At 40.6% G+C, this 25284-nt stretch overlaps 1 long non-coding RNA gene across 1 annotated transcript in view; it reads left to right on the top strand.

The window, feature by feature from the left end:
* LOC147271727 (uncharacterized) overlaps positions 1–17548 on the top strand; it is a 145505-nt gene extending 127957 nt beyond the window's left edge. The window contains exon 3 of the long non-coding RNA XR_015115788.1: positions 17522–17548. This is a non-coding gene — a long non-coding RNA (uncharacterized LOC147271727). The remainder of the gene's footprint in view (positions 1–17521) is intronic.
* The last annotated feature ends 7736 nt before the right edge of the window (positions 17549–25284 follow it).

Below are 25284 nucleotides of genomic sequence, written 5' to 3'. Positions count from 1 at the left end.
CCCATGACCCTTAAAGGATAAGAACAGAAAGTGGATGGAGGGATGGACTCAACACTGAAATCAGCTGATCTGATCCACATTCGAATGTTTCCTGTCCCTCTTTAGGAGTCAGTGAGAATAGTAGTGTATATAATAATGTATATCCAACCTTGTAGTATCTTTCCAAAGCTTTGAGTATTTCTTCTTGTTTCTACTTGTAGTTTTAGTGTCTGGATCTTTTCTTTTGATGTCCTGCTGTCTGCTCTTTGCTTTTGACAACCCAGTCTCATGTCAAAACGTGAAAAGGCTCCGTTTGTCCACAGGTCAAAACCTATCAGTTCTACCATAAAGGCCAAAAAATTGTGAAATGTGTACGTTTTTTTCCCCTCTTCTTTTCTATTGGAGCGCTGGTAGGTCATGTGACTCTTTCATGCGGGCCTCTCAAAACAAAAACATGGCAGCCGCTCCTGTCATTGTCGGAGGAAAGTGCCTTCTTCCAAGATAGTTTTGATTTAATAAAGCATTCTGATGACATTTCTAGAGAGAAATATGCATTTTGTTTTCATAATCTTTGCTCAGTTCTTGTGTTTAATCTTTGGTTTGTTCGTTATTACGGTGAATCTTTCACCTCTCAGAAGAGAGTCGTTACAGTGTCACATTTCTACTGTTGCTATGTTGGTTGCTAAGGAAGCCATTATGGACGAGTGTCATTTCAAGATAGGTTTGATTTTTAAAAAGCATTTTAAGGACATTTCTGGCGAGAAATATAAATTTTATTTCCATAATATTCGCTGTTCAATCAAGAATAATATGAAATGGATTTTAGTGCCCCAGGAATTACAAACATCTGCTTCCGTGGAAGTCCCCCCCCCCTTCCCCCGTTCTTCTGTGAGAAAATCCGGTAGTTGTCGCTCACTCCGAGGAAAAAAAACAAATATTTTTAATACTTTATCTTTTGATTAATAAGACAATCTACAAATTCATTTAATTTCTGGATGTTTATTCTACCTACAAAGTCCATTTGTCACCATTATAGATCGACCAATCAGCATTAAGAATATAAACAATGACTCAAACTAATGGCGGTCTGCTGACGTCACATCCGTCACAGAGGCTCACTCCTGCACTCAGAGGTGGCCTTTTAGTTCCATCACTTCACGCTATATTTACAGATTTATGATTGTGGGGAACAAACCACTCTGATGTCTGGGTTCATCAAGGGTATCATTAAAGAAATCCTAACTATCTGGCCAGTTAAATTGATCCTAACTGTTCTTCAGATGTTGTGCTGGTAATGTCATGTAGTTTCTTTTCCAATGTAACTTTGTCGTTCTGATGTGTGTATTTTTACTGCTCCAACAAAGCTGTTCCTCTTCTGGGTAAATCAATCATTCAGGCAATCAATAACTGAGTGTCTCTGATGCTGTACTGTAGTATTGCAGTACAACAACACTCTGATCCTTCCTTTTCAAATGTTTTTATTGTGTTTCTCTCATCAGGTGTTCAAAATGATGACAATAAAAATCAATAATTGATATTCAGCTTTGTTTCAACAATAATAATTGATCAGAAATGAGGCCTGATGGCTGAAATAGCAGCTTTGTGCTGTTCAGTGACTCCTGCTATAAAAAGGAGTCAAGGTGGTCTTAAAGATGTGAAAATGTTCCAAAGATCCTTCTTCATGTTGGTCCTGAACAAGATTGGTGTCAGGCCTTTTTTCAAAGGAGCTCCAAAAGGCTCACTTAACCCTTTGAGGCCTGGCTGAGACACGAGGCCTGTTGACCTTTGACCCTGTTGCTCTTTTGCTCTCATTGGCCTCTCCAGTGGGTACAGACCTGAAACTTTATGAAATCCTAATCTGGTGGAATAATTCTAGAACCCCCTCCCAAACAGGAAGTGGCTTCAGGAAGGAGGTGGGGCTTCAAAATTTTAAATATTGGTTTCTGGCAGAGGTGTGAACTCCTCCCAGAAAGCTCATCTCATTTGGAGCAACTTTGACCAGTTATGATGCTTCATTGATAGACTTTACTGGACTTTGCCACGCCCTTTACGGACTGCAGAAAGGACTTAGGGGGGTCAAACCAGCACAGATGCGATCCTTCGAGAACAGAACAACACACTCAAATTTCAACTTCCTAGGTTCAAAGAGAAAAAACTATCCCCTTGTGAAACTGGGCAAAATCAGGGTCTGGGACTTCTGCACTCCGAGAGCCTTTTGGAGCAGAATTGAGGATCAAATCTGGGTTCTGGTGTTTCTACTTGGGCTACATCCACCAAACTTTACACACATAGTGTGATGCCCCAGAGTAGCATGTGCTGGGAATTTCAGCCATCTAGGTGCTAAGGGGCCCAAGCACGGTCCTGGGGCATCCACTAACCCTAAGGGACTCAAAGTCAGGCCCTGCTTCCCTGGTTTCATTTGAGCTGAAGCCACCAAAAGTCACACCAATGGTTGATGTCAGTGAGAGGACTGATTCTGACATTTTCAGCCATCCAGAAGTTACAGAGCTGAAACACAAGACCCCAAAGCCCCTTCCATGTTTGTTGCCAGAGATATCGTAGTCATGACAGTGCACCTCCTTTATGAAGAAAAACAAAACAACTACTGCTTTGGGGCTTGTGTTCAGGGGTATTATATTATTAGTGTTATATTATATTATGTGTGTAAAGTTTGGTGGATGTAGCCGGATGGGCCGGTGTGAGCAGGCATTTCAAAATATATATTTCTGGTAAACATGCAGAAACAGCGGTTAGTTTGTTTTTGTGTTAAAATGAGAAACAGACCCATCCAGTTGTAGTGCCACCACTCAGCGGCCACCTTGCAGTCAGAAGCCATGAAGAATGTTGCCCAGTAAGAGGAAGGAGAAAGGAGGAGCCGAAAAAGAGACACTCACGAGAAGAAAAGCAGCCGAATTTCCAAAACTCGACGCGTTCTTTCCAGGGCTGGACTGGGAAGAAGAGACGTCAGGTGTTGGAACGTGTAGTGGAAGAAGAAGGTCTCTGAGTAGTGAAAGAGTATCACTCTTTTAACATGGTTACTGTCTTCCATGTAGAATACTGCACTTTATTTTAATTTTTGAAACTTCAAAATGTGCGCATACATCCTCTGGTATGGCGTGTGCTTACACATATCGTGTAAATAACCATGGAGGGCTGCCAGGGATGAAAAATGCCAGGGCCATTTTTTGGTCCCAGTCCAGCCCTGCTTCTTCACCTGCTCACGGTGTCCTGTCAGCTGTCTTCCCTCAAGGAGGTGGCCAGTCTTGCTCTGGAGCAGTTTCAAAAATAGGCCTCAGCACACTGCCTATGTGCCATGCCTCTCTCATGCTCCTCTACTCTTTGGTGCACATGCCTCCAGTCTGTCAGGCCTCTAATGAAGACACTTGGATCACTGGGCTTGCTAAAAGCAGGGCAAACAAAACAAAACAAAGCATGACGTTGACCACAATAAGTCAGCCATTTCCACGTCGTGCCGTCCGTTCTAACGAAGAGCCTCTGGACAACAGGGTTTATGGAATCTTGTTGAGGATGAAACTTTAAAAAATCAGTCCTCTGTGTGGAAGAAGGGCGACTAAAATAGTCTCCAACTGTCTGATCTGACTCCTCCACTTCCATTGCAACAGCATGGCTTGACTAAGAGAAAGAGAGAGAGCTGAGAGATTTCATTGGACGAGCCCAATGTCCTTCAAGAAAATCAACCAATGGGCCGCGTTTCGCGTCTCCGATACCGTTACGGTCGATTAAAAACTATACACTTTTGAAAAAAAAATTATGACAGTTATGGGCCGGCCCAAAGATGTGCATCGGCCAGGTGGCCAGTCCAGCCCTGGGTTCACCCTTGATGGGTCACCAGTCCATCCCAGGACCAACACACACAGACAGATAACCATTCACACTCACAGTCATTTAGAGTGTCCAGGTAACCACTACCCTCTTGATGTCTTTGGACTGTGGGAGGAAGCTGGAGTACCAGAGAGAACCCACACAGAGACAGGGAGAACCTGCAGGAGGGGTGGAGATCGATGAGTCCTGGAGACGTTCAATAATGTCCACAACTTTGGCACCAGGAAGACAGCAGGTGATGGCACCTGGGAGTTCAACAGACCTGATGATTGAACCACCAATCACAAGGATTTCAGCCTCCATTGTAAACAGAGAGTTTAGATGAGAGAGAACCTGCTGTCAGCCTCACCAGTCAGGGCAGTGGCAGAGGCAGCAGAGTTGAATGAAGCAGGACCACCTGGCAGGTGTCAGCTGGAGGTGATGACATCACTGGCCTCAGTCCTCACCAGTGCTCTGCCTAGCAACAGGGACGATGGAGAGAAACCAGTAGAAGCACTCTGAGAGTTGGAGACAGCAGGAGAGAGACCACGACAGTGTCACCCATGGGAAACTGTTGGATCCACTCAGGACAGGCTGGACAGACACAGATCAAAGACAGAATTGATGATGATGTCATCAGGAGGCTTTGATAGTGTTTTTATTTGTACCTAGAATTCTGTCTTTGATGTCAGGAGGACATGAAAGAAACACAATTGAGGAAAGTAGAGGAGAACATTCAGCTTCATTAGAAACACTTGAACTGTTGAACAGTAGAATTTGTTTGAAACAGTTTACAACACTGAGTGACAGGATTGAAGAGGGAAGAGTTTTGTGTTTTCAGTTTAATTCTAATTTAAAACTGGGCATGAACATTTTTAGTAGTTCATATTCTAACATACAGAGGAAGTCATGACATTCCCTTTTTTTTAACCTGTCCTGTTCAGGAAATGGAAATGGAAATTTAGCTGCTATGTTGAATCAGAAAAACCTTTTGAAGTCTACTTTTGCTTCAGTCAGAAAGTGGACTGTTGTTTACTCTCACAATGGTTGGTGATTGTGGAGGAAGACAAAATCCTCACTAACCTCTTTTTAAACAGACACACATTTCTAAAGACACTGGTTCATTTTATTTTGTTCTTTTAGCAGAGGATGGTTTGATCCATCGACCTCTGGGTTCTGGGCCCAGCACGCTTCCTCTGCGCCACTCTGCTCTACCATTGATGGTGCCAGGAGGCCTAAAAACACAAAACACCAATTCAATCCAGGACCTTGGATCCTAAACTGAAACTCCATCACACGGTGGCTCTGCTGGGGCTCCCACAGGTGAGTGAGGCTGAGCTCCAGTCTGCTCTGAGGAGGCAGCAGACATCTGCACCACTCAGAGGTTTGGTTGGTGGCTTTGACAAAATCCCAACAAACTCAAATCCTGTTGAATCAGGAAATTCTAGTTGAACTCTCATCCACGTCACATGACCAAGAAAACCTCCTCTTTCATTCAGACCAGAACAGACAAACATAGAAACATTGTTTCAGCTTCTGATCAAACAATAACATGTTCTTGATTGTTTGCCATGTTCTATTAATCAGACTGATGATCTCTGGATGTTCTAGGAGGGGGGTCTGTTTCTGATGAAGCCTGTTTGGTCTGGGGGGGTTAAGATGGTGGGGCTGTTTCAGTTCTAGTGCTGAAGGCTTTCACCATGACAGTCAGACTCTCCTCTGTCCTTCATGGTCCCTCAAATGTGCAGTGTGGACCTCACACACTGAATTTAGCCTGAAAACTCTTCAGGAAAAGCAGGAGACTCAGAGTCTCTGTGGCGCAATCGGTCAGCGCGCTCGGCTGTTAACCGAGAGGCTGGTGGTTCGAGCCCCCCAGGGACGATGAACAGGCTCTACTGGTGCTTAGGAGTCGCTGCGTTTATGATCTGAATGTGGACGGACAGACTGACCCTCCACAGCAGACTCATGTCACAGATCTCTGGATGAGACGCTTCAGTGTTAAATTTAGTCGTCGTGTGTCATGCAGTGTTGAGGAGGCCTGCTGGCTGTGGGTAAAGTGGGGGCTCAGAGTTTGTGGAGTCGGCTCTGGAGTGAAGGGGGTCACTGTTTGGTTCTCAGATGCTCCAGCTCAGGTTAGCGAGGTGGTGGAGAAACCAGTGAGAGCTCTGCCAGCTGGAGCCTCTTGGGTCCCGGGAGGCTTCACTCCTGGAGGTGGAAATGTTGAGGAGTTTTAAAATCTGCTCCTCTTTCACGCTGACTTGTTTTCTTGGGTTCCCTCTTTCATTCATGTGTGATTTTAGTCTCAGCTCTCTAAACCTGAATGGAGCCAGAACCCATTTTAAAAGAGCTGCTCTTTTAAACTCCTGGAGATCAAGAGGATCCTGCCATGTTTGTCCAGGAGACCCACAGCACAACAGTCAGTGAATGGGGATGCAGGCAGGCTTTTAATGGGGGTCATTTGAAGTCCCAAGTCCAGTTGGAGCAGAGGCTGGAGTGTGATTCTCCAGGAGTTTTTGTTGTTGTTTTTTTACCAGTTTCTTTTGATTTGGAGGAAATCATTCCAGGTGTTTGAAAGAAGGTGAGAGCAACTTTGGAAAATGTTCAACTGGTGTTTTTAAATGTCTTTGCACCAACAAATGGTGGACAGGACAGCTTTTGAGACATTTTAATGCCACCGTTCAACAGTGAATCTGCTGGTTTCCTGTTTTTAGGAGCTGATGGGAGCTGCACAGAGAAGCTCTTTGAGACAGGAACCATTCAGAGCTCCATCCTGCTTCTTCCAGCAGGATCCACAGATCCACCAACACACCAGCTGTTTGATGAGTGGAGGCTTTTGACCAGGATTCCTAGACAGCACAGCTGGACTCACGCAACAGCTAACTTGTTAGCACCGACTAGACAGGAGCGCTTCTATGGTTTTACTCAGTGGTTCAATATTTTTAAGAGATGTCCCATTCAGCCTGTGGGTTTGAGTGATCACTCTTCAGTTTTACTGTTTTATTTTTTTATTTTTATTTTATTTATTTATAAAAGTTGCTCCGAACCTCAAAATATTGCGACAGTGATGTCGGAAGAATTGCTAATGAACTCAAAATGAGGCTAACAGTAATGTAGTGATAGTTACTAATCAACTCGGTGATGCTTCATGTAATGTAGTAAGTGTTTCAAATAACCTCAAAGTGATGGTGACAGTCATGTAGTAAGAGTTTCTACGAACCTGAAAATAATGCGACAGTGATGTCGGAAGAATTGCTAAAGATCTCAAAATGATGCGACAGTGATTTAGTAAAAATTGCTCATGAACTCAAAATGATGCTAACAGTAATGGAGTGAACGTTTCGAATAACCTCAAAGTGATGCTGACAGTCTTGTACTAAGAGTTGCTATGAACCTCAAAATAATGCGACAGTGATGTCGGAAGAATTGCTAATGATCTCAAAATGATTCGAAAGTGATTTAGTAAGAATTGCTAATGAACTCAAAATGATGCTACAGTGATGTCGTGAGAATTGCTCATAAACTCAAATAATGCAAACACTAATGTAGTGATAGTTGCTAATAAACTCAAAGTGATGCTGACAGTAATGTAGTAAGAGTTGCTACGAACCTTAAAATAATGCAACAATAATGTGGTAAGAGTTGCTACGAACCTCAAAATAATGTGACAGTGATGTCAGAAGAATTGCTAATGATCTCAAAATGATTCGAAAGTGATTTAGTAAGAATTGCTAATGAACTCAAAATGATGCTAACAGTAATGGAGTGAACGTTTCGAATAACCTCAAAGTGATGCTGACAGTCATGTACTAAGAGTTGCTACAAACCTCAAAATAATGCGACAGTAATGTAGTAAAAGTTGCTACGAACCTCAAAATATTGCGACAGTGATGTCGGAAGAATTGCTAATGAACTCAAAATGATGCTAACAGTAATGTAGTGATAGTTGCTAATCAAGTCAGTGATGCTTACAGTAATGTAGTAAGTGTTCCGAATAACCTCAAAGTGATGCTGACAGTCATGTAGTAAGAGTTGCTACGAACCTTAAAATAATGCGACAGTAATGTAGTAAAAGTTGCTACGAACCTCAAAATATTGCGACAGTGATGTCGGAAGAATTGCTAATGAACTCAAAATGATGCTAACAGTAATGTAGTGATAGTTACTAATCAACTCGGTGATGCTTAATGTAATGTAGTAAGTGTTTCAAATAACCTCAAAGTGATGGTGAAAGTCATGTAGTAAGAGTTTCTACGAACCGCAAAATAATGTGACAGTGATGTCAGAAGAATTGCTAATGATCTCAAAATGATTCGAAAGTGATTTAGTAAGAATTGCTAATGAACTCAAAATGATGCTAACAGTAATGGAGTGAACGTTTCGAATAACCTCAAAGTGATGCTGACAGTCATGTACTAAGAGTTGCTACAAACCTCAAAATAATGCGACAGTAATGGAGTAAAAGATGCTACGAACCTCAAAATATTGCGACAGTGATGTCGGAAGAATTGCTCATGAACTCAAGATGATGCTAACAGTAATGTAGTGATAGTTGCTAAGAAACTCAGTGATGCTTACAGTAATGTAGTAAGAGTTTCGAACAACCTCAAAGTGATGCTGACAGTCATTTCGCAAGAGTTAGTAATGAACTCAATTTAATGCTACAGTGATGTTGTGAGAATTGCTCAAAAACTCAAAATGATGCTAACAGTAATGTAGTGATAGTTGCTAATAAAATCAAAGTGATGCTGACAGTCTTGCACTAAGAGTTGCTATGAACCTCAAAATAATGCGTCAGTGATGTCGGAAGAATTGCTAATGATCTCAAAATGATGCGACAGTGATGTAGTAAGAATTGCTAATGAACTCAAAATGATGCTACAGTGATGTCGTGAGAATTGCTCATAAACTCAAATAATGCAAACACTAATGTAGTGATAGTTGCTAATAAACTCAAAGTGATGCTGACAGTAATGTAGTAAGAGTTGCTACGAACCTTAAAATAATGCAACAATAATGTAGTAAGAGTTGCTATGAACCTCTAAATAATGTGACAGTGATGTCGGAAGAATTGCTAATGATCTCAAAATGATGCGACAGTGATGTAGTAAGAATTGCTAATGAACTCAAAATGATGCAAACAGTAATGGAGTGAAACTTTCGAATAACCTCAAAGTGATGCTGACAGTCATGTAGTAAGTGTTGCTACGAACCTCAAAATAATGCGACAGTAATGTAGTAAAGTTTGCTACGAACCTCAAAATATTGCGACAGTGATGTCGGAAGAATTGCTAATGAACTCAAAATGATGCTAAAAGTAATGTAGTGATAGTTGCTAATCAACTCAGTGATGCTTACAGTATTGTAGTAAGTGTTTCGAATAACCTCAAAGTGATGCTGAAAGTCATGTAGTAAAAGTTGCTACGAACCTCAAAATAATGCGACAGTAATGTAGTAAAAGTTGCTATGAACCTCAAAATATTGCGACAGTGATGTCGGAAGAATTGCTAAAGATGTCAAAATGATGCGACAGTGATGTCAGAAGAATTGGTAATGATCTCAAAATGATGCTAACAGTAATGGAGTGAACGTTTCGAATAACCTCAAAGTGATGCTGACAGTCATGTGGTAAGAGTTGCTACGAACCTCAAAATAATGCGACAGTAATGTAGTAAAAGTTGCTACGAACCTCAAAATATTGCGACAGTGATGTCGGAAGAATTGCTAATGAACTCAAAATGATGCTAACAGTAATGTAGTGATAGTTGCTAATCAAGTCAGTGATGCTTACAGTCATGTAGTAAGTGTTGCTACGAACCTCAAAATAATGCGACAGTAATGTCAGAAGAATTGCTAATGATCTCAAAATAATGCGACAGTGATGTCGTGAGAATTGCTCATGAACTCAAAATGATGCTAACAGTAATGTAGTGATAGTTGCTAATAAACTCAAAGTGATGCTGACAACAATGTAGGAAGAGTTGCTACGAACCTTAAAATAATGCAAAAATAATGTAGTAAGAGTTGCTACGAACCTCAAAATATTGCAACAGTGATGTCGGAAGAATTGCTAATGATCTCAAAATGATGCGACAGTGATGTAGTAAGAATTGCTAATGAACTCAAAATGATGCTAACAGTAATGGAGTGAAACTTTCGAATAACCTCAAAGTGATGCTTACAGTCATGTAGTAAGTGTTGCTACGAACCTCAAAATAATGCGACAGTAATGTCAGAAGAATTGCTAATGATCTCAAAATGATGCGACAGTGATGTCGTAAGAATTGCTAATGAACTCAAAATGATGCTAACAGTAATGGAGTGAAACTTTCGAATAACCTCAAAGTGATGCTTACAGTCATGTAGTAAGTGTTGCTACGAACCTCAAAATAATGCGACAGTAATGTTGTAAAAGTTGCAACGAACCTCAAAATATTGCGACAGTGATGTCGGAAGAATTGCGAATGAACTTAAGATGATGCTAACAGTAATGTAGTGGTAGTTGCTAATCAACTCAGTGATGCTTACAGTAATGTAGTAAGTGTTTCGAACAACCTCAAAGTGATGCTGACAGTCATGTAGTAAGAGTTGCTACGAACCTCAAAATAATGCGACAGTGATGTCGGAAGAATTGCTTAAGATCTCAAAATGATGCGACAGTGATGTCGGAAGACTTGCTAATGAACTCAAGATGATGCTAAATGTAATGGAGTGAAACTTTCGAATAACCTCAAAGTGATGCTGACAGTCATGTAGTAAGTGTTGCTACGAACCTCAAAATAATGCGACAGTAATTTAGTAAAAGTTGCTACGAACCTCAAAATATTGCGACAGTGATGTCGGAAGAATTGCTAATGAACTCAAGATGATGCTAACAGTAATGTAGTGATAGTTGCAAAGAAACTCAGTGATGCATACAGTAATGTAGTAAGAGTTTCGAACAACCTCAAAGTGATGCTGACAGTCATTTAGTAAGAGTTGCTAATGAACTCAATTTAATGCTACAGTGATGTCGTGAGAATTGCTCAACAACTCAAAATGATGCTAACAGTAATGTAGTGATAGTTGCTAATAAACTTAAAGTGATGCTGACAGTAATGTAGAAAGAGTTGCTATGAACCTCAAAATATTGCAACAGTGATGTCGGAGGAATTGCTAATGATCTCAAAATGATGCGACAGTGATGTAGTAAGAATTGCTAATGAACTCAAAATGATGCTAACAACAATGGAGTGAAACTTTAGAATAACCTCAAAGTGATGCTGACAGTCATGTAGTAAGTGTTGCTACGAACCTCAAAATAATGCGACAGTAATGTAGTAAAAGTTGCTACGAACCTCAAAATATTGCGACAGTAATGTAGTAAAAGTTGCTACGAACCTCAAAATATTGCGACAGTGATGTCGGAAGAATTGCTCATGAACTTAAAATGATGCTAACAGTAATGTAGTGGTAGTTGCTAATCAAGTCAGTGATGCTTACAGTGATGTGGTAAGTGTTTCGAATAACCTCAAAGTGATGGTGACAGTCATGGAGGAAGAGTTGCTACGAACCTCAAAATAATGCGACAGTGATGTCGGAAGAATTGCTAATGAACTCAAGATGATGCTAACAGTAATGTAGTAAGAGTTTCGAACACCCTCAAAGTGATGCTGACAGTCATTTAGTAAGAGTTGCTAATGAACTCAATTCAATGCTACAGTGATGTCGTGAGAATTGCTCATAAACTCAAAATGATGCTAACAGTAATGTAGTGATAGTTGCTAAAAAACTCAAAGTGATGCTGACAGTAATGTAGTAAGAGTTGCTACGAACCTCAAAATAATGTGACAGTGATGTCAGAAGAATTGCTAATGATCTCAAAATGATGCGACAGTGATTTAGTAAGAATTGCTAATGAACTCAAAATGATGCTAACAGTAATGGAGTGAACGTTTCGAATAACCTCAAAGTGATGCTGACAGTCATGTACTAAGAGTTGCTACGAACCTCAAAATATTGCGACAGTGATGTCGGAAGAATTGCTCATGAACTTAAAATGATGCGACAGTAATGTAGTGGTAGTTACTAATCAAGTCAGTGATGCTTACAGTAATGTAGTAAGTGTTTCGAATAACCTCAAAGTGATGCTGACAGTCATGTACTAAGAGTTGCTATGAACCTCAAAATAATGCGACAGTGATGTCGGCAGAAATGCTAATGAACTTAAAATGATGCGAACAGTAATGTAGTGGTAGTTGCTGATCAAGTCAGTTATGCTTACAGTAATGTAGTAAGTGTTTCGAATAACCTCAAAGTGATGGCGACAGTCATGTAGGAAGAGTTGCTACGAACCTCAAAATAATGCGACAGTGATGTCGGAAGAATTGCTAATGATCTAAAAATGATGCAACAGTGATGTAATAAGAATTGCGAATGAACTCAAAAAGATGCTAACAGTCATGGAGTGAAAGTTTCGAATAACCTCAAAGTGATGCTGACAGTAATGTAGTAAGAGTTGCTACGAACCTCAAAATAATGCGACAGTGATGTCAGAAGAATTGCTAAAGATCTCAAAATGATGCGACAGTGATTTAGTAAGAATTGCTCATGAACTCAAAATGATGCTAACAGTAATGGAGTGAACGTTTCGAATAACCTCAAAGTGATGCTGACAGTCTTGTACTAAGAGTTGCTACGGACCTCAAAATAATGCGACAGTGATGTCGGAAGAATTGCTAATGATCTAAAAATGATGCAACAGTGATGTAATAAGAATTGCTAATGAACTCAAAAAGATGCTAACAGTCATGGAGTGAAAGTTTCGAATAACCTCAAAGTGATGCTGACAGTCATGTAGTAAGAGTTGCTACAAACCTCAAAATAATGCGAAAGTAATGTAGTAAAAGTTGCTACGAACCTCAAAATATTGCGACAGTGATGTCGGAAGAATTGCTAATGAACTCAAGATGATGCTAACAGTAATGTAGTGGTAGTTGCTAATCAAGTCAGTGATGCTTACAGTAATGTAGTAAGTGTTTCGAACAACCTCAAAGTGATGCTGACTGTCATGTAGTAAGAGTCGCTACTAACCTCCAAATAATGCTACAGTGATGTCGGAAGAAATGCTAATGATCTCAAAATGATGCGACAGTGATGTAGTAAGAATTGCTACTAACCTCAAAATGATGCTGCAGTAATGCAATGAGAGTTGCTATTGACCTAACAAATGATGCTACTGTGATGTGGTGAGAGTTGCGAAAAACCTCAAACATGCTGACAATAATGTAGAAAGAGTTGCTAAAAATCTCAAAATGATGCCACAGAAATGTAGTGAGAGTTGCTACTAATTTAAAAATGATGCTTACAGTAATGTAGTGAGAGTTGCTACGAACCTCAAAATGATGCGACAGTGATGTAGTAAAAGTTGCTACGAACCTCAAAATATTGCGACAGTGATGTCGGAAGAATTGCCCATGAACTTCAAATGATGCGACAGTAATGTAGTGGTAGTTGCTAATCAAGTCAGTGATGCTTACAGTAATGTAGTAAGTGTTTCGAATAACCTCAAAGTGATGGTGACAGTCATGTAGGAAGAGTTGCTACGAACCTCAAAATAATGCGACAGTAATGTCAGAAGAATTGCTAAAGATCTCAAAATGATGCGACAGTGATGTATTTAGAATTGCTAATGAACTCAAAATGATGCTTACAGTAATGGAGTGAAAGTTTCGAATAACCTCAAAGTGATGCTGACAGTCATGTAGTAAGTGTTGCTACGAACCTCAAAATAATGCAACAATAATCTAGTAAGAGTTGCAACAAACCTCAAAATAATGCGAAAGTAATGTAGTATAAGTTGCTACGTACCTCAAAATATTGCGACAGTGATGTCGTAAGAATTGTTATTAAACTCAAAATCATGCTAACAGTAATGTAGTGATCGTTGCTAATAAACTCAGTGATGCTTACAGTAATGTAGTAAGTGTTTCGAACAACCTCAAAGTGATGCTGACTGTCATGTAGTAAGAGTTGCTACGAACCTCAATTTAATGCTACAGTGATGTAGTAAGAGTTGCTACTAACCTCCAAATAATGCTACAGTGATGTCGGAAGAAATGCTAATGATCTCAAAATAATGCGACAGTGATGTAGTAAGAATTGCTCATGAACTCAAAATGATGCTAACAGTAATGGAGTGAAAGTTTCGAATAACCTCAAAGTGATGCTGACAGTCATGTGGTTAAAGTTGCGAGTAACCTAAAAATGATGCTGACGGTGATGTCGTAAGAATTGCTATTAAAATCAAAATGATGCTAACAGTAATTTAGTGATAGTTGCTCATAAACTCAGTGATGCTTACAGTAATGTAGTAAGTGTTTCGAACAACCTCAAAGTGATGCTGACAGTCATGTAGTAAGAGTTGCTACGATCCTTAAAATAATGCAACAGTCATGTAGTAAGAGTTGCTACGAACCTCAAAGTAATGCGACAGTGATTTCAGAAGAATTGGTAACGATCTCAAAATGATGCGACAGTGATGTCGTAAGAATTGCAATTAAACTCAAAATGATTCTAACAGTAATGTAGTGATAGTTGCTAATAATCTCAGTGATGCTTACAGTAATGTAGTAAGAGTTTCGAACAACCTTAAAGTGATGCTGACAGTCTTGTAGTAAGAGTTGCTACTACCCTCAAAATAATGCTACAGTGATGTAGTGGGAGTTTCAACTATTCTCAAAAGGATGCTTCAGTGATGTAGTGAGATTTGCTACTAACCTCAAAATGATGCTGCAGTAATGCATTGAGAGTTGCTATTGACCTAACAAATGATGCTACTGTGATGTGGTGAGAGTTGCGAAAAACCTCAAACATGCTGACAATAATGTAGAAAGAGTTGCTAAAAATCTCAAAATGATGCCACAGAAATGTAGTGAGAGTTGCTACGAACCTCAAAATGATGCTACAGTGATGTGGTGAGAGTTGCTACGAACCTCAAAATGATGCTACAGTGATGTGGTGAGAGTTGCGACTAACATTAAAATGATGCTCCAGTGATGTTGTGAGAGTTGCTAAAAACCTCAAAATGATGCTACAGTCATGTAGTGAGAGTTGCTACTATCATCAGATTGATGCCACAGTAATGTAGTGAGAGTTGCTACGAACCTCAAAATGATGCTACAGTGATGTGGTGAGAGTTGCTACGAACCTCAAAATGATGCTACAGTGATGTGGTGAGAGTTGAGACTAACATTAAAATGATGCTCCAGTGATGTAGTGAGAGTTGCTAAAAACCTCAAAATGATGCTACAGTCATGTAGTGAGAGTTGCTACTATCATCAGATTGATGCTACAGTAATGTCGTGAGAGTTCTCCTCACCTCAAAATAATGCTGACAGTAATGCAGTGAGAATTGCTAGGAACCTTTAAATGATTCGACAGTGGTGTAGTAAGAGTTACTACTATCCTCAAAACGATGCTCCAGTGATGTAGTAAGAGTTGCTACTACCCTCAGAAATGATGCTCTAGTGATGTGGTGAGAGTTGCTAAAAACCTCAAAATGATGCTACACTGATGTGGTGAGAGTTCTACGAACCTCAAAATGATGCTAGAGTGATGTGAGAGTTGCTACTAATTTAAAAATGATGCTCAAGTGATGTAATGAGAGTTGCTACGAACCTAAGAAATTATGCGACAGTGATGTAGTGAGAGTTGCTACTAATGTTAAAATGATGCTGACAGTGATGTAATGAGAGTTGCGACGAACCTCAAAATGATGCTTACAGTGATGTAGTGAAACTGCGACTAACATCAAAATGATGCTTGCAGTGATATAATGAGAGTTGTTACGAACCTCAAAATGATGCGAACGTGATGTAATGAGAGTTGCTATTAACCTAAGAAATGATGTGACAGTGATGTCGTGAGATTCGCTACGAATCTCAAAATGATGCTAAAGTGATGCAATGAGAGTTGCTACGAACCTAAGAATGATTTTACACTGATGTAGTGAGAGTTGCTCCTATTTTCAAAGTGATGCTTCAGTGATGTAATGAGAGTCGCTACTAACCTAAGAAATGATGCTACAGTGATGTGGTGAGAGTTTCAACTAATCTCAAAATGATGCTAAAGTGATGTAATTAGAGTTGCTACTAACCTAAGAAATGATGCGACAGTGATGTAGTGAGAGTTGCTGGGATGCTCAAAATGATGCTGACAGTCATGGAGTGAGAGTTACTACGAACCTCAAAATGATGCTGCAGTGATGAAGTAAGAGTTGACACTATCCTCAAAATGATGCTTACAGTCATGTAGTGAGAGTTTCTGCTTAACTGAAAATAGAGCAACAGTGATGTAGTGAGAGTTGCTACTCATCTAAAAATTATGCGACAGTCATGTAATAAGAGTTTCTTCTCAAATAAGAAATGATAATCAAGTAATGCAATGAGAGCTGCTACTAACCTAAGAAATTATGCTACAGTGATGTAGTGAGAGTTGCTACTAATGTCAAAATGATGCTGACAGTGATGTGGTGAGATTTGATACTCACCTAAGAAATGATGCTACATTAATGTAGTGGGAGTTGCTACGAATCTCAAAATGATGCAAAAGTGATGGAATGAGAGTTGCGACAAACCTCAAAATGATGATTACAGTGATGTAGTGAGAGTTGCTACTAATCTCAAAATGATGCTAAAGTTATGCAATAAAAGTTGCTACTAATCTAAAAAATGATGCTACAGTGATGTAGTGAGAGTTGCTCCTAATGTCAAAATGATGCTGACAGTGATGTAATGAAAGTTGCGACAAACCTCAAAATGATGATTACAGTGATGTAGTGAGAGTTTCTACGAATCTCAAAATGATGCAGACAGAACAATATTGAGAGTTTATGCTGACGTCAAAATGATGCTACAGTGATGTAGTGAGAGTTTCAATTAATCTCAAAATGATGCTTCAGTGATGTGAGAGTTGCTACTAACCTAAAATGATTTTACAGTCATGTGGAAAAGTTGCTAAAAATCTAAAAATGATGCTACAGTAATGTAGTGAGAGTTGAGACGAATCTCAAAATGATGCTGACAGTGATGTAGTGAGATTTGCTGCGAATCTCAAAATGATGCTGACAGTAATGTAACGAGAGTTGCTACTAATGTCAAAATGATGCTACAGTAATGTAGTGAGAGTTGCTACTAATGTCAAAATGATGCTAAAGTGATGTAATGAGAGTAATGAGAGTTGCTACTAATTTCAAAATGATGACAAAGTGATGTAATGAGAGTTGCTACGTTGAACCTTCAGTCCGCTGCATCAGCACCCATGGACGGTTCCCCCCTGACAGGAGGATTCTGGTGAGGAACATTAGTGGGAAAGCGCTCTTGTTAGAACGGTTCTGATCCACCTTCCCTCCCCCTGTAGCTCCTCCTGTGTCCCCTCAGCGCTCTTGTTAGAACGGTTCTGATCCACCTTCCCTCCCCCTGTAGCTCCTCCTGTGTCCCCTCAGCGCTCTTGTTAGAACGGTTCTGATCCACCTTCCCTCCCCCTGTAGCTCCTCCTGTGTCCCCTCAGCGCTCTTGTTAGAACGGTTCTGATCCACCTTCCCTCCCCCTGTAGCTCCTCCTGTGTCCCCTCAGCGCTCTTGTTAGAAGGATTCTGATCCACCTTCCCTCCCCCTGTAGCTCCTCCTGTGTCCCCTCAGCGCTCTTGTTAGAACAGTTCTGATCCACCTTCCCTCCCCCTGTAGCTCCTCCTGTGTCCCCTCACGTTTCCAAACTCCCTCCCACTGGCTGGTGCTGAAGGAGGGCCAGAGCTCCTCCTACAGGATCCCATCCTGGCCTCCCCCGCTGCAGCTCCTCCACTGACCTCCCACCAGAGAGATGAGCCCCCTGGTTCAGAGTGACAGACCACCTCTGGGAGCAGACAACAGAGACCACATCAGGCTGGACTCCGTGCAGGTACGGAGGCTGACGGCTGCTGAGTGAGTGAGTTTACGACGCTCCCACCACTGCTGCTGGATTGATTTAACACATCTGGAATATTTAGATTTATTCTGGGTCAACATCTGCATCTGTTGAAGTCCTCAGTCTCCATGCAGGTGGTGTTGTTCCAGATAAAAGGTCTCAATAACAGCATCACTCCAGGTGAAACCATTCCAAAGAAGGCTCAGTGGAGCTGGCATATCAGCCCCCAATGGAAGCCTGCTGCTGCTGCCAAGCTCTCCATGTCATCATGGAAAAGTTGATTGTTCAACTCAATGTTTTTCCCATTGGGAGGAGATTTGTTGTTCCACCATGAAGTCTTTTCTTGTGATGAGTTTGTGTGTTGTAGTAGCATGAAGATATCTTGTTATCATGATCAACTCCTCTGGCCTGGTGGAAGAACGCTGCTGTGTTTGGATTCAGACGAGTCAAATCTGAACCAGGGACTTGTAGTTTTATCCTCGGTCTCTGGACTCATAAAATGGAGACCGGCTCAGTTTGACACTTTTGAACTCCTCCATGATGTTCAAATCTCATGACTGAGATTCCTGATTGGAAACATCGGCGGTTCAGGAAAGAAAACATGTACCATTGAACATCGCTCTCATCCTTCTACTCAGAACGCTGCGGTGGACTCCACCGTGTCCAGGCTTTGGGCAGATACGTCTTCATCCTCCACCACCACCAGCCGCTCCACCCCACCCACCCTGTGCAGGTCTACATTACCAGGGTCGGATCTGGCAGGGTGGAGGATCTTTGATTCATCTTAGCTTTCCTGATCCGGCTGTTTGAGAAACATTCAAATGGAGATGTTTGTTTGTGTCTTTCAGGCCACGCCAACGCCTCCTTCTGTCCCCACGCTTACGGCTGCCGAAACGTGCCGGTGTCTGAAAACCAGATCATTCTGGATGTGCCGGACCACCAGGTCCTCCTCACCTGCAGGTTCCTGCAGGCAGAGCCCTGTGGTGGTAGGTTTCCTGCTCCTCTGTTGGACTGATACCCTCTCCCTTTCCCGACACGTATCTGCTGTTTCTACTCTGTGCCTCCTTCTCCTCTGTCAGGCCTGGACTTCTTCCTTCTGTCTCTCCGGGATTACGTCCTGGTGGTGCCTGAGAGCAGCTCCAGCTCCAGCTCCCTGAACCAAGAACCACTGGAGAAATCTGACCACTTCATCAGCAACTGTGGCCTCAACAGCTTTCATGTCAAGTTGGTGTCTCTCAGCCTGAGTTGGTCCATGTTCTGTATCCCTGAATGTTCCAGAGGAACTGAACTGGGCCTGACTGGGACGCTTCTGTCTGCTCAGATTTGGGTTGTGAATGCATTCAGATGTCATTTACAAGCATTGGAACTGAAGACCTGAGCCTCAAGAATATTTAGTTCTTGATTTACTTTCTCTTGCAGGGTTTCATTTTGTGCTAATTTTCTTTTGAAGATCTTTGTTTTTTGTTGTCCTTCCATTTAGCAAGTTTGGCTAAGAACCGTTTCCCCACTAAACTAATTTTCCTAAAATGTCTCGCTAACGTTTCCTTTTTCTCTGTCGTCCCTCTTGTCCTTCGTCTCCATTCTGTCTCAGCTCAGCTGTGTCTCTTGGGCTCTCTTCACCAACGGCGCCCTGCCTTGTGCCTGCCATGAGGTTGGAGCTGAGAGTGACACCTGCGAGTCATTTGGTGGTCGGTGCCGCTGCAGGCCCCACGTGATTGGCCGAGACTGCTCCATGTGGGCCGCGGGTTGCTGGGGATTCCCCACTGCAGACGTGAGTGTCAGATTGGATGAAGGATGAGTAATAAGGGCTTTTAATGATGAGTGAGAGGACAGACCAAACCAACCTGTCCAACCATCAGAGGACAGTTTGTTGTTCTAGTTTCAACTCTTTCTACATTACTGTTAGCATCATTTTGAGTTTATTATCAATTCTTACGACATCACTGTCAGCATCATTTTTAGGTTACTCGCAACTCAAACCACATGACTGTCAGCATAACTTTACATAACATTAACATAACATAATACATATAACATTACTGTTAGAATCATTTTGGGATCTTTAGCAATTCTTACTACATCACTGTCAGCATCATTTTGAGTGTATTGTCAATTCTTACTACATCACTGTCAGCATCATTTTTGAATTCATTAACAATTCTACCTACATAACTGTAGCATTATTTTGGGGTTTTTAGCAGCTCTAACTAAATTACTGTCATCATTTTGAGGTTATTAGCATCTCTTACTAGATGACTGTTAGCATCATTTTGAGTTCATTAGCAATTCTTACTCCATCACTGTCGCATCATTTTGACATCATTAGCAATTCATCATCACTGTACTATCATTTTCAGGTTAGTTTCAACTCTTCTTACATTACGGTCAGCATCATTTTCAGTTTATTAGCAATTCTTGCGATATAACTGTCGCATTATTTTGAGGTCCTTAGCAACTCTTACTACATGACTGTCAGCATCACTTTGAGGTTATTCGAAACTTTCACTCCATGACTGTTATTATCATTTTGAGTTCATTAGCAATTCTTCTGACATCACTGTTGCATTATTTTGAGGTCCGTAGCAACTCTTATTACATGACTGTCACCATCACTTTGAGGTTATTAGCAACTATCACTACATTACTGTTCGCATCATTTTGAGTTTATGAGCAATTCTCACGACATCACTGTAGCATTGAATTGAGTTCATTAGCAACTCTCACTAAATGACTGTCAGCATCACTTTGAGGTTGTTCGAAACTCTTACTACATTACTGTAAGAATCACTGAGTTTCTTAGCAACCTTCACTACATTACTGTTAGCATCATCTTGAGTTCTTTAGCAATTCTTCCGACATCACTGTCGCAATATTTTGAGGTTCGTAGCAACTTTTACTACATTACTGTCGCATTATTTTGAGGTTCGTAGCAACTCTTACTACATGACTGTCAGCATCTCTTTGAGGTTATTCAAAACTTTCACTCATTACTGTTAGCATCATTTTGAGTTCATTAGCAATTCTTACTACATCACTGTCGCATCATTTTGAGATCATTAGCAATTCTTCCGACATCACTGTCGCAATATTTTGAGGTTCGTAGCAACTTTTACTACATTACTGTCGCATTATTTTGAGGTTCGTAGCAACTCTTACTACATGACTGTCAGCATCTCTTTGAGGTTATTCGAAACTTTCACTCATTACTGTTAGCATTATTTTGAGTTCATTAGCAATTCTTCCTACATCACTGTCGCATCATTTTGAGTTCATTAGCAATTCTTCCGACATCACTGTTGCATTATTTTGAGGTTCGTAGCAACTCTTACTACATTACTGTCAGCATCACTTTGAGTTTTTTAGCAACTATCACTACATTACTGTTAGCATCATTTTGAGTTGTTGAGCAATTCTCACGACATCACTGTAGCATTAAATTGAGTTCATTAGCAAGTCTTACTAAATCACTGTCAGCATCACTTTGAAGTTTTTCGAAACTCTTACTACATTACTGTAAGCATCACTGAGTTTCTTAGCAACTATCACTACATTACTGTTAGCATCATCTTGAGTTCATTAGCAATTCTTACCTCATCACTGTCACATTATTTTGAGGTTCGTAGCAACTCTTACTGCATTATTGTTGCATTATTTTAAGGTTCGTAGCAACTCTTACTACATTACTGTCAGCATCATTTTGAGTTCATGAGCAATTCTCACGACATCACTGTAGCATTGAATTGAGTTCATTAGCAACTCTTACTAAATGACTGTCAGCATCACTTTGAGGTTGTTCAAAACTCTTACTACATTACTGTAAGCATCACTGAGTTTCTTAGCAACTATCACTACATTACTGTTAGCATCATTTTAAGTTCATTAGCAATTCTTCCTACATCACTGTCGCAATATTTTGAGGTTCGTAGCAACTCTTAGTACATTACTGTTGCATTATTTTAAGGTTCGTAGCAACTCCTACTACATTACTGTCAGCATCACTTTGAGTTTATTAGCAACTATCACTACATTACTGTTAGCATCATTTTAAGTTCATGAGCAATTCTTACTACATCACTGTCGCATCATTTTAAGATCTTTAGCAATTCTTCTGACATCACTGTCGCATTATTTTGAGGTTCGTAGCAACTACCACTACATTACTGTTAGCATCATCTTAAGTTCATTAGCAATTCTTCCGACATCACTGTCGCAATATTTTGAGGTTCGTAGCAACTTTTACTACATTACTTTTGCATTATTTTGAGGTTCGTAGCAACTCTTACTACATGACTGTCAGCATCACTTTGAGGTTATTCAAAACACTTACTACATTACTGTAAGCATGACTGAGTTTCTTAGCAACTATCACTACATTACTGTTAGCATCATCTTGAGTTCATTAGCAATTCTTCCGACATCACTGTCGCAATATTTTGAGGTTCGTAGCAACTCTTACTACATTACTGTAAGCATCACTGACTTGATTAGCAACTATCACTACATTACTGTTAGCATCATTTTAAGTTCATGAGCAATTCTTACTACATCACTGTCGCATCATTTTAAGATCTTTAGCAATTCTTCTGACATCACTGTCGCATTATTTTGAGGTTCGTAGCAACTCTTACTACATTACTGTAAGCATCACTGACTTGATTAGCAACTACCACTACATTACTGTTAGCATCATCTTGAGTTCATTAGCAATTCTTCCGACATCACCGTCGCAATATTTTGAGGTTCGTAGCAACACTTACTACATGACTGTCAGCATCACTTTGAGGTTATTCGAAAGTTTCACTCCATTACTGTTAGCATCATTTTGAGTTCATTAGCAATTCTTACTACATCACTGTCGCATCATTTTGAGATCATTAGCAATTCTTCTGACATCACTGTCGCAATATTTTGAGGTTCGTAGTAACTCTTACTACATTACTGTCGCATTTTTTGGAGGTTCGTAGCAACTCTTACTACATGACTGTCAGCATCACTTTGAGGTTGTTCGAAACTTTCACTTCATTGCTGAAAGAATCACTGAGTTTATAGCAACTATCACTACATTACTGTTAGCATCATTTTGAGTTTATTAGCAATTCTTACTCCATCACTGTCGCATCATTTTGAGGTTCGAAGCAACTCTTACTACATCACTGTCAGCATTACTTTGAGGTTATTCGAAACTTTCACTACATTACTGTTAGCATCACTTTGAGTTCATTAGCAATTCTTCCGACATCACTGTATCATTATTTTGTGGTTAGTAGCAACTCTTACTACATGACTGTCAGCATCACTTTGAGGTTGTTCGAAACACTTTCTACATTACATTTAGCATCTTTTTTAGTTCATTAGCAATTCATACTAAATCACTGTCGCATCATTTTGAGGTTGGTAGCTACTCTTACTATATTAGTGTCAGCATCACTTTGAGTTTATTAGCAACTATCACTACATTACTGTTAGCATCATTTTGAGTTCATTAGCAATTTTTATGACATCACTATCGCATCATTTTGAGATCATTAGGAATTCTTCCGACATCACTGTAGCAATATTTTGAGGTTCGTAGCAACTTTTACTACATTACTGTAGCATTATTTTGAGGTTAGTAGCAACTCTTACTACATGACTGTCAGCATCACTTTGAGGTTATTCGAAACTTTCACTACATTACTGTTAGCATCATTTTGAGTTCAATAGCAATTTTTACAACATCATTGTAGCATTATTTTGAGGTTATTAGCAACTCTTCTTCCATTACTGTCGCATCATTTTGAGATCATGAGCAATTCTTCCGACATCACTGTAGCATTATTTTGAGGTTTTGAGGTACCTTTGTTTGTAACCTCGTCCCCACTGATCCTGGATCTGCTCGACGTTCCTGCCTGTTAATAGGAAGGTTTTCATCACCACTGTTGCAGGATGTGCTGCTGATGGAGAATTGTTGGGTGGAGGTTCATTGAAGGAGTTTGGTGCTGGACCTGCTCTACTAGTAAAGAGTCATGAGAGAACTTTGTTGTGATTTGGTGCAATACAAATAAAATTAACTTGACCAGTGTCATTTGTGGTCTTTTGTTAATTGCATGCCACATGAAATTATTGTTGGTCACTTTTCTAGCAACAGTCTCACAGCGTCAAGACAAGAACACTTCTACTTTTGATGATGACAGTTTGTTCAACACTAAACTTCATCCAGTACCATGTTGTCAAACAGTGGAACCTCCACAGCACCTGAACAGGGACTTGAACCCTGGACCCTCAGATTAAAAGTCTGATGCTCTACCGTCTGAGCTCCTCAGGCTCTTTCTACAGCATTGAGACAGGAACAGAAACACCTGTGAAGGTCAAACTGATGCTTTCTTGACTTGTTCAATCCTCCATGTTGAAGTCCACCAGGCTTTTGATTGGCTCTGATTCTCTGTGGCAAAATCCAACAAGAGGCTCCAAAAATGTCCTGAATGTCACAAGAATGCACAGGACAAGATGTTAGCTTCCTTCATGTCTGCAGTTCCTCCACTGGAAAGTAAAGTCAATGCTGCTCCTCTGCTGAAACCTGGGATCGGACCAGGGACCTTTAGATCTTCAGTCTAAGGCTCTCCCAACTGAGCTGGTTCAGTTCTGAGGGAGGGCCCTGCTTCTGTCATTTATAATCTCTTCCACTCTCACTGGACCTTAGAGAGGATTGGAGCTTCTGAAGTCCTGACACATTGAACAGTTCTCCAGGACCAAACTGAACGAACTGAAGAAGCCTCTTGGAACTCTAAACTTCTTAACTCACTTTCTCCAAAAACTGTGCCTGGACGAAGGCCGTTTCCAGCTGTCCTTCAAGCTGACGAGGGCCAAGTTTGATGACCTGTTTGTGAGGATATCAAGGATGGACACCAACTACAGGCCCCAGGTCCGTTGACATGACTTCCCTGACACCAGGGGAATGTCAATGCTGACAGGCTCTCTGGACTCATTGTCATGAGAATTTGTCACATCAGTTGAATATCTTCACACACGTGAATTCATTGAAGGAGTGTGGTTCTGGACCTGCTCTACCTGTCAAGTGTCTTGAGAGAACTTTTGTTGTGATGTGGCACAATATAAATAACATTGACTCGACAATAAATCGACTCTTTCCCCCCAACCGTTTAAAGCAAACAGCCGTTCCCACTGATCCTGGATCTGCGCAACGTTCCTGCTTTTTAAAAGGAAAATTGTCATCATTGCTTTTGCAGGATGTGCTGGCTGATGGAGAATTGTTGGCTATGAACTCATTGAAGTCAGTCCAAGTCATTAGTTTTGAGCAAACTCATGACTCCTGATGTTTAACTCAATTGTTTGTTAAACACAGAGATCCAGGTGTAGTCCCTCTATGTTCATCCACTAAACTAGAATAGAGTTCTCCTCTTTCCATGGTGGAACAAAGAAGGGGGAGGGTCAATAAGAATATGATCTTTGGACGTTACAGCATCTAAAGACTCAAATCCATATTTCAGGATACATATTTGAGAGGGAGGAAACAGTGATGGGAGGCTGGAGGCTTGAAGGGCTTGAT

Source organism: Aulostomus chinensis, chromosome 1 (genome assembly GCF_037954235.1).
Source record: "Aulostomus chinensis isolate RoL2024-O1b breed Wild chromosome 1, RoL_Achi_v1.0, whole genome shotgun sequence".
In the NCBI taxonomy this organism is placed as follows: Eukaryota; Metazoa; Chordata; class Actinopteri; order Syngnathiformes; family Aulostomidae; genus Aulostomus; species Aulostomus chinensis.
Note: the sequence above shows the minus strand (reverse complement) of the source record. Positions and strands in the feature narration are given on the sequence as shown.